General features: G+C 34.3%; 1 pseudogene; it reads left to right on the top strand.

The window, feature by feature from the left end:
• Positions 1-3,015: 3,015 nt before the first annotated feature.
• Positions 3,016-3,782, top strand: LOC148583640 (uncharacterized; annotated as a pseudogene).
• Positions 3,783-9,955: the final 6,173 nt, after the last annotated feature.

The raw sequence follows: 9,955 nt of genomic DNA, 5'->3' as shown, positions 1-9,955 counted from the left end.
TGTAAAAACTTGCTTTCATTATTTTTTTTTTGTTGCCCTATTGTTTGATGGACATACATATTATTCATGTAAATATGAATTTTTGTACTCTATCATCAGTTGATTACTTTAAACAAATTTTTAATTATTAATAGTGTTTTAACATTTTTTTTTATTTATCATTTTATCAGCTTATTTATTGTATGATAAACATAAGTAAAAAAGGTCAAAGCAACGTTACTGCTGCTACTGCAGATACTCAGATAAAGAAAGTAGTTTGGACTGAAAAAATGTTAGAAGATTATCTTGACATATGTATTACTGAGATTTATGCTGGTAACCGCCCAGGAACACATTTCAATAAGACAAGATGGAAAAATGTGATAGATAAATTTAATGAAAAAACTGGAAAACAATATTGCTATAAACAACTAAAGAACAAGTGGGATAGTTTGAAAAAAGAGTGGAACAGTTGGAAGAGATTGATAGGCAAGGAAACTGGCCTTGGATAGGATCAGGTGAAAAAGACAATTGATGCGCCCCATGATTGGTGGGAAAAAAAAAATTGCATGTACTATATTTGTCTTATTTCTTTTTGTTTAAATGATTTAAAAATTGTTTTATTATTGATTTTTACATATACTTAAATATAGAAAGTTCAAGAAGCAACCAAGTTTCGCACGACAGGTTTGGCTTATGCTATGAAGGTGAAAATATTGTTTAGAGATATAACTGCCACCGGGGAGGGATCTTGGGCACTGATGTGGTATTTTTGTGACCAAAAATATCAATTATAAAAATAATCACTCGCAATAGAACGAATCTTTGTAGGATACGGCTATAGAGAGGGTGTCGAACCTCAAGGACTGCAGGAGTTTTATTATCAAAATTTGAAAGATTAAAATTAACTTAATTAAAAAGATATTTGGTTTGATTTTCTTTAAAACTAAAGTGCATGAAAATAAAAGAAATTTAAAATAAGAGAGAGAGTGTAGGGTATTGACTTCACCTCTATCCGCACAACAATGGCTAATCATAATTAATCCCAGAAATTTATTCTATGCATGTTATAAATAAACAAGAAACTACCTTATTAAAGAATAAGCATAATCTATCTTCGGTTGGCACGGATCGTCCACCTAACCACTAAGATGCGGTACGACCCGTCTTTCCTAGGTATAAATTATCAAAATCTTTAACAGGATACATACAATCAATGAATAAGTGTAACCCATCTTCGGTTGGCACGGACTGTCTACCTAAATTACACTAAACTAGGGTGTAGTACAATCCGTCTTCCCTAGGCATGGCCTATCAAATCCTATTGATCATATGTCAATTAAACCCATTGTATAACCATCATCCTCATAATCACAGAAAACAAGAATGATTTGAGATCAATAAAAGTAAAATACTTTCTAAGACAAGAGAAGAATTTCACAAATATTGATTTTGGAATTTAAGAACAATTGCATTTAATATGAAGAACAGAAATCAATTGTAGCAATCCTCATAGTTATACAATCAACATGCATAAATTGAAAATCTAGAAATTAAATACAATCAAACCATTGTGCTTGGATAGGGTTACATCAATACCCCACAAAGGGGTTTAGCCGCTCATAGGGGTGCTAGGATGGCCTCTTGCCATGGATTATCTCCTCTTCAACTTGTCAAGCCTCCAAGAAGATTTTTGTATCTAAAACTAAGCACACCTTCTCTTGAAGGTTAAGGGTCTATTTATAAGGAGCAAGCCAGTCCTAGAAGCCCTAGGAAACCTAGAAATTTCGGAGATTTAAGTCCAAGTCCAATTAGAATAAAGAAAACCTAAGTCCAAATCGGAATAGGATTCGCCCAGAATTGCGTTCCTATCTTGGGGGGCGATTTTGGCAATGCGGTGCTCCGAATTAGGAAAATGCTATTTCACAATGATTTGTATAAATTTGAGTTAGCTTTCCAGTGCCGCTTGAATCACCTCAATCGGATATTTGAGCTAAAAGTTATGGCCAAAATACCGAGACATATGCAGAATCCCAAATTGAATCCAATCCGATTTTGACTCCAATTTGAGAAATTCCGAATTAATCCTTTCCTTTATTTGATTAAACTTAACCATGATTGGTTAAGCTTAATCATATCTTCTAGGTCTTCTCAAAGTGTGCTTTTAAGCTCAAAATGAATGGAATTAATTGCATCTTTATTTATAACCTGAAAACACAAAAACAAAACAAAATCAAACAAATAACAACGCTAAGGAATTAACATATGCAAATTAAGGGGCTTGAATGTGCAACATTCGGCGCTTATCAGGCACCATCCATAGGATTGGTTCCTAATGATATTGGTGTCATAGATGCTTCAGATGTAATGCTTGATGAAGATAACAATATTGTAGAAGGTTTAGATGTTTTGGATGATGAACAAAATCTCAATACACATGGCATTGATGATATTCTTGCTGATTTAGATACACAGGATAAAAAAAAAATAAGAAGTTTGGTTTGGCGGTTCAATGTAAGAAAAGAAAAAGGAGTTCAAATCGTTAGTCAATATTTGAGTCGGATTTGTAATGTAATAGAAAGTAAGAATACAGTGACATCTAAGAGCTACGACAAACCTGGATGTAATATTGAAGAGGTTATGGATGTTGTTCGGGGGATTGCTGAAAGAGAAAATGACATTGACATCCTTAAGTTGGCAACATAGGTATTTCTTAAGAGATTACATAGAGAGATGTTTGTGACTATTAAAGAGCCATGGTTGCAAATTAACTTTATCAAGCGAATGAGAAATAGAGAAATTAACTGTCGTAGCATGGAATAATGTTTTTTTTTTTTTTTTAATGTTGTTTTGTTATGAACCATTTGAACATCTCTAAGGATTTATTTGAATGTTATTTTTTTTATGTGTTGATTTGTGTGCTAAGGTGAATATATTATAATATTTCATAACTACATAGATATCTCTTTTTCTTATTTTTATGGGTGCTTATATATTTATTTTGTGTTTATTTCTTTATTTTTTGTCCTTACAGACATGAACAATAGTGATTATAGCACTCAAGATGATACAAGTGATAGTGATTATGATGAAGAAGAAAATGAAAATGATGCTTTTATTCTAGCAACTGCAGCAATAGAATTTGTTGAGAACTATTATATGCCATATATTGCAAAGGAACCTTGTAGGACCTCTTCTCAAACAGGTTATAAGTGGGTTATGAAGATTCTACAAGGTAATCCTGATAGGTGCAAACAAAATTTTAGAATGGAAATACACGTATTCATTTACTTGTATAAAGAGTTGAAGGAAATATATCATTTAAGAGGTACTAGGAAATTAACTGTTGAAGAGTTGGTGGCTATGTTTTTTATTACTTTAGGCCATGGGTTTGGGAATAGAATAGTGCAAGAAAGGTTTCAACATTCAGGAGAAACAATTAGTAGACATTTTACTAGTGTTTTAATGGCCGTTTCGAGAATGGCGATTGACATTATTAATCCTATTGATAGAGAGTTTAGGGATGTTCCAAGCAAAATTCGTGATGATGAGCGGTATTGGCCATACTTCAAAAATTGTATTGGAGTCATTGATGGAACCCATGTGCCAGTTAAAATTTATCCATCAAAACAAATACCATATATTGGTCGAAAAGGGACCCTTACTCAAAATGTTATGGCTATTTGTGATTTTTGTATGTGTTTCATCTTTGTTTGGGCTGGATGGGAAGGTACATCACATGATACACGAATTTTTTTGGAAGCTATTCGAAAGGAAGAATTACGATTTCCACACCGACATAGAGGTTTGTATTTAATTAAAATAACAATTATGAATTATACATGAAAAAAAAATATATACTTTTCAATATTTTTTATGACCGTTATTCGTATATTGTTTGTAGGAAAATATTACTTGGTAGACGCAGGATATCCTCACATGAAGGGATACATGTGGCCATACAAAGGGGAGCGGTATCATCTACCAGACTTTCGTCACAGAAGCCAACCGAGGGGTATGCATGAAATTTTTAATCATGCACATTCATCACTTAGATGCACTATTGAAAAAACATTTGGAGTTTGAAAAAATAAGTGGAAGTTATTGCATTGCATGTCGAATTTTCCTTATGATAAACAAGTGAAAATCGTGGTGGTGTCTATTGCTCTTCATAACTTCATTAGGAAACATGCAATAATGGATGCTGAGTTCCAACCATATGATGATGATGATGATTTACTACCTACTGACATTATAGGCGATGACAAAGCACAAGATGAGTCAAACATATAGCAATCACAAACGTCCAATGAAAATTCTATGAACATTGAGCTTGATCATATTACTAATCTACTTATGACCCGTTAATTATTATTATTTTTTAATGTTGTTTTGTTATAAACTATTTAAAATGTTGTAAGGATCTTCCTGAATATTGTTCTTTTTTATGTGTTAAATACTTTGAAGTCTTAAATACTTTAAATAATTTAAAAAATAAAAAAAATAAAAAAGAAAGAAAGAAAGAAAATGATTGACATCACTTTTCATTACATATAAGTACAAAAGAAAGAAAATATTGACGTTTTATTACATAAACCATTACAAAATAATTTTTACTTGTGAAAGTTAACATTAAACATTTTTATATAAAAAGGTTATAAAATGTAAAAAAAAAAAATAATAATAAATAAATAAATAAATAAAAATCATTAATAACCTTATGCCTTTATTGAAAAACATGTAATGATTTCACGTAAAATGACATATTTGGTGAGACTGATAATGATTTTTTTAGCATATACTAAAAAAAATCATTACACTTCCTTTATTGTCATTTTTGCAACTAAAAACACTTTTTTAGTTTTGTTACCAAACATCAGTAATATCAAAAAAGCACTTAAGACATTCAGTTACCAAACATGTAAACAGCTTTTCAGTAATAGCACTTTTGCCAAAAGCTCACAGGCAAAAACTCTATATCCAAAAGCTCTATTTTCCAGCGCAATTCCAAACATGCTCTTTTTGCCTTTGATAAAAAGCCAACAGCTGTTAAGTGAATGCTTTTACATACACATAACATGATAGATTGTTAGGTTTTGAGGAAACCTAGAACCTTTAGATTCGTTGAAGGGAACCTAAAACCTTTTCAAACATAAAGTTTGGATTAATTTTCTGGTTGCTTTATTCATAACATAATGGCCTTTAGATAGGCAAACTATTATAATATTTTCTAGGGCTGAGTCATCAGCTCTTATTGAAATATAAACTAGGGCTAAGTTATCAAGACTCTTACATGAAAATAAATAAAGACAATATCAAATAAAAATTAACACAATAAAATATTTTACGGTATCATATATTTTAATATATCCTACTATTAATAATTATTTCGCATAAAACTCAATTCTCGTAACATTCCTTTCCCCTTGAAGAGGACCTTGTCCTCAAGGTCCTGAAAATCTTCTTCTTGAAATAATCTTGCTCTTGGAAACCATCTGCCAAATCAATACTTAGCAATTATAAATAATTAAAATATTATTATAACCACAATTTTTCTCTATTTAATTCTCTCGCAGAACCACTTTTCTTTCCCATCAACTCTTTTTCTTTTTTTTTTTAATCTTGCTGGCTTCCACTACGATCAACCTCTAACTCAAAACTAAAACATTTTTTTTTTATTCGTTTTCTACTCCAAGCAATGGAAACAAAATTAGTTTTTTTCTTTCTCACAAACCACAAAAGTGATTCTTGTGCACTGGTTTATGGAAAGAATGACCAATATGGCACAACAGTGCACAGGGGTCGTGAGACCGACGGCTGATGCGGTGATTTGGGGCGAGGCGGTGGCGCGCGACGAGTGGTGGGTTTGACAGGGTGTTGGGAGAGGATGGCAGCATTGTGGTAACATGTGGGTGCCTTTAATTCTTGGGTATTTGTTGGTTGTGATGGTAATGGGATTGATACTGCTAGTAGAGATTGAAGGTATGAAGCTATAGTTTCTTTTGCATCGAACCTTTCCTTTGAGATAAGGTTGTCGATTTTTTTCTCCATCCTTTCCATCTGCTCTTCTGATTTCTTGATCAAGTCTTCGAACATAATTATGAAACTAGCTAATTGTTGCTCAAGTTGATCAAAGACATTAATCCTCCATGGATAGCTACTCTGATACCAAATGTTACGTGAATGCTTTTACATACACGTAACGGGATAAATTGTTAGGTTTTGAAAGAACCTAGACCCTTTAGATTCGTTGAAGGGAAGCTAAAGCCTTTTCAAACATAAAGTTTGGATTAATTTTCTGGTTCCTTTATTCATAACATAATGGCCTTTAAATAGGCAAACTATTATGATATTTTTTAGGGCTGAGTCATCAGCTCTTATTGAAATATAAACTAGGGTTGAGTCATCAAGACTCTTACATGAAAATAAATAAAGACAATATCAAATAAAAATTAACACAATAAAATATTCTACAGTATCATATATTTTAATATATCTTACTATTAATAATTATTCCGCATAAAACTCAATTCTAGTAACAACATGGCTCATATAACGTCCTCTAACTCCAAGCTCTCATTTCTCCATGTTAGAGTTGTAACCAAATTTTCATACGTAAGAGAAGTTCGGAGTGAATTCAATACCATCAACGATTTGTTTTCGTTTTTGAACGTCACATCAACCCTCTTCAAATCGCCGATTACCTGATTGAACACGTTGATGTGTTGGCTCAAATCTGAGCCCTCTGCCATCTTCAAGCCATACAATCACTGCTTCAGATAGAGCTTATTTGTCAACGACTTTGATACATACCTACTTTCGAGTTTCAACCAAACTGCCGCCGGAGATTCATCGTCCATGATATGATACATCACGTCATCTCCCAGACAAAGCCGATTAGTAGCCACCACTTTCACCTAAAGTTCCTTCTATGTCCACCATCCCTTCTGGTTTCGTCCTATATAACACCTTCATCATTCCTTGTTGCACTAACAAATCCTTGACACGTCTTTGCCATAACCTAAAATTATCGGATTCATCGAACTTCATCACGTCGAATTTCGCAGAAGATGTGCCAATCCTAGCCATTGTAGAATTAGGCTCTGATACCAATTGTTGTTACCGTGCACAACAATGATGAATAATATAGAATTCGAAAAGAAAGTTAAGACACAGATTTACGTGGTTTGGCAATGTGCCTACATCCACAGGAGAGTGCAGCTATATTTTTTACTATTAAATGATTTAGGGTTATAACAAAACATATTTATAGGAAAACCTTAATCGTAAGTATTTTTAAAAACTCCAAAATACCCTCACAACTTATTCGTTCCTAGGCCCACATGAACTAATTACATTCAATGGGCCAATAGTAGAATATGAGTCACTTGTTCTGTAACGACTCCAATGGACAAATCAATTAACTAATAATTGACCATATGGTTCGTCTCCCAGCCCTATCGCTCGCGGGACAAGACTCAGGATTTCAACATTTCTCGTTGAAACGAGAAAATATCAGCGGAAGACTTTTGAAAACCATAGGAAATATAGAGCAGTAAATTTAACATCTACACAACATGCACCAAAGTAAATATAAAACCTCATGATATATAGATAACCATCAAATGTACCAGTCATCAGACCGTCATCAAAATAGGATTACAATCCATAACATAATATCATAACATTGTTCCAACAAAAGATCAACAGATCAAATCCTAGATCTAAGCTTAAGTAAGCCTAATAAGATTAAAATCTCGATCATATCATCACGGGCAATTCCTCCATCTTTCCACATAGACTTCAACCAAACCGGGTCCATGTCCTAAAAACTGACCCAAATCAGGTTTTGTGCTATCACCCAAGTCGACTCCGACGGCATCCTCTTCGAGGATAGCTAAACCACGTAGATATTCGTAATGATAGGGGAAAACAAAAATAAAAAGGGGGTAAGTCTAAGACTTAGTAAATATTAACACAAATAATGTTCATGCTAGTTTAGTAATGAACTTCATTTTCATAAAGCGAGAAACAGTTCCATATGACAGTTTTTATCAAGTATGTGATAAAGATATATGATATATTCATACGATATAGAGTGACAGTCATAGTTCAACAGTATGGTTTACCCGAGATATTACCTCCTCTCAGCAAGGTTAGTGCTATCCCAAGAGACCTGTAATACAATGCCGGCACCCTAACCATTGTACGCTACCGTACATAACACTAGTGGCACGGCCGAGTCTAACCTCGGGTGGCCCACACCGCTAATGATGTCCGTCCTGTAGTAACCTAGCCATTTAGGAATGGCTATACCAAGTCACAAAACCATTAGATCCAAAGCCAACATAACACTCACACATTTGACCATAAAGCTAACATGTATAGTAAGCCCATGACTATTATATCACATATACCGGTGTACCATGTCATCTGATGTAAATTATCTTATATGTATTTTACATGCATGCTTTTACCAGTTTCACTTTCTTAACATATTGAGCATAACGTTTTTCTCAAAAATGCTAGAGTTCATGTACAGCAAATATAAATCGTGAGAGTTGCAAATATGCATATTTTTTGTACACAAAATAGTCGTGCAGTACATGAAAAATAACAATGAGCATTATGTGAGTTAAAACTCACCTAGGTTGTATAACGTCTCTGAGTATTCCAAATGATCCGGGTTCCCCAAATCCGTGGAAAACCTTCTATTAGTTCTATTTCTATCAAAACAACTCTAAAACAAGAAAATGGGAGCTATCAGGCGGCTAGTTGAAATAATGTCTCATGTCATACTCCAGACCATACGTCTGGGCTCGAGACCATACGTCCTCTGTGATACTTCGGACCATACGTCTGGTTGCGACCGTACGTCCGCTTCGAGGTTTTCAAGGAAAACCTCATTTTGTTCACTTGTCCTCCTATTCTCCATAATCAAATCCTAAGGCTATCAAAGGGCTTCCTAAGGTTTCCTAACTCAAAATGAAACCAACATGCAAACGCGATCATGCTAAGTCAAAACAATGCTATTCTAAACAAGATTTAAAGCATAATATAGGTAAAGCTAAACTATCAACTCAAACAACAACTAAGACAACGTTTAAGCAGCATAACGACATAAAAAGAAGCTCGGCTTAAGAGCGTTACCTCCTTGAAGCGAAACTTCAAGAACTTCCTTTCTTTTAGCACCAAACGCTCACAATCTCACAAAACACATTCACAAAGGTTTTTGGCAGCCCGGGGGCGAGAGAGAGGTGTGAAAACTGAAGGGGTAGGAGGTATTTATAGCTGAGAGGCTCTACCAACTCTCCAGAAAAGCAGCGGATGTACGCCAACCCTAGCGTATGTCCGGTACTATTTACACAGCTGTCCAAAGGCTGCCTCGTACATTCAGGTATTATCTAAAGGGTATTCCAAAAAGTAGCGTGCGTCAGTGTGGTCCCGTGTACATACGATGGTCTCCCCGAGTACGTCCGCATTACAAATAGAAGCGTACGTCCGCTAACCCTAGCGTACGTCTGGTCCAAATTGAAACAAGATTACCCTCATCTTTTAAGAGAACGATAATTATGTCTCACCCTTTTGCCTAAATGGTTCATCTCCATTTCATTTATGTTTCCTGCTCCCATGCTCTAACAGCAACACACGTGGGCTTTGGTGATTTATAATTCTCCAACTCTACATGCATATGGGTTTAGATTTGATGATCTTTTAGATTATTTTGTCATGGAGATTGCAGTTCAGGTCAGTCACGGACTACTTGGCCCAATATTGACACTTAATGGGCTAAAATTGAAGTTCAGGTCAGTCAGACTATTTGACCCAATATTGATACTTAATGGGCTATTGTAGAGCCCAATGAAAATTGGTCTTTGATTTTTTAAATTTGAATTACCAAAAGCAGATCAATTTGCACTTTGCAGTCCGTTGGATTAAATCAGCATTCATATAAATATGATGCAATTTGTAGGAG

Source organism: Corylus avellana, chromosome 9 (assembly GCF_965113065.1).
Source record: "Corylus avellana chromosome 9, dhCorAvel1.hap1.2, whole genome shotgun sequence".
In the NCBI taxonomy this organism is placed as follows: Eukaryota; Viridiplantae; Streptophyta; class Magnoliopsida; order Fagales; family Betulaceae; genus Corylus; species Corylus avellana.
Note: the sequence above shows the minus strand (reverse complement) of the source record. Positions and strands in the feature narration are given on the sequence as shown.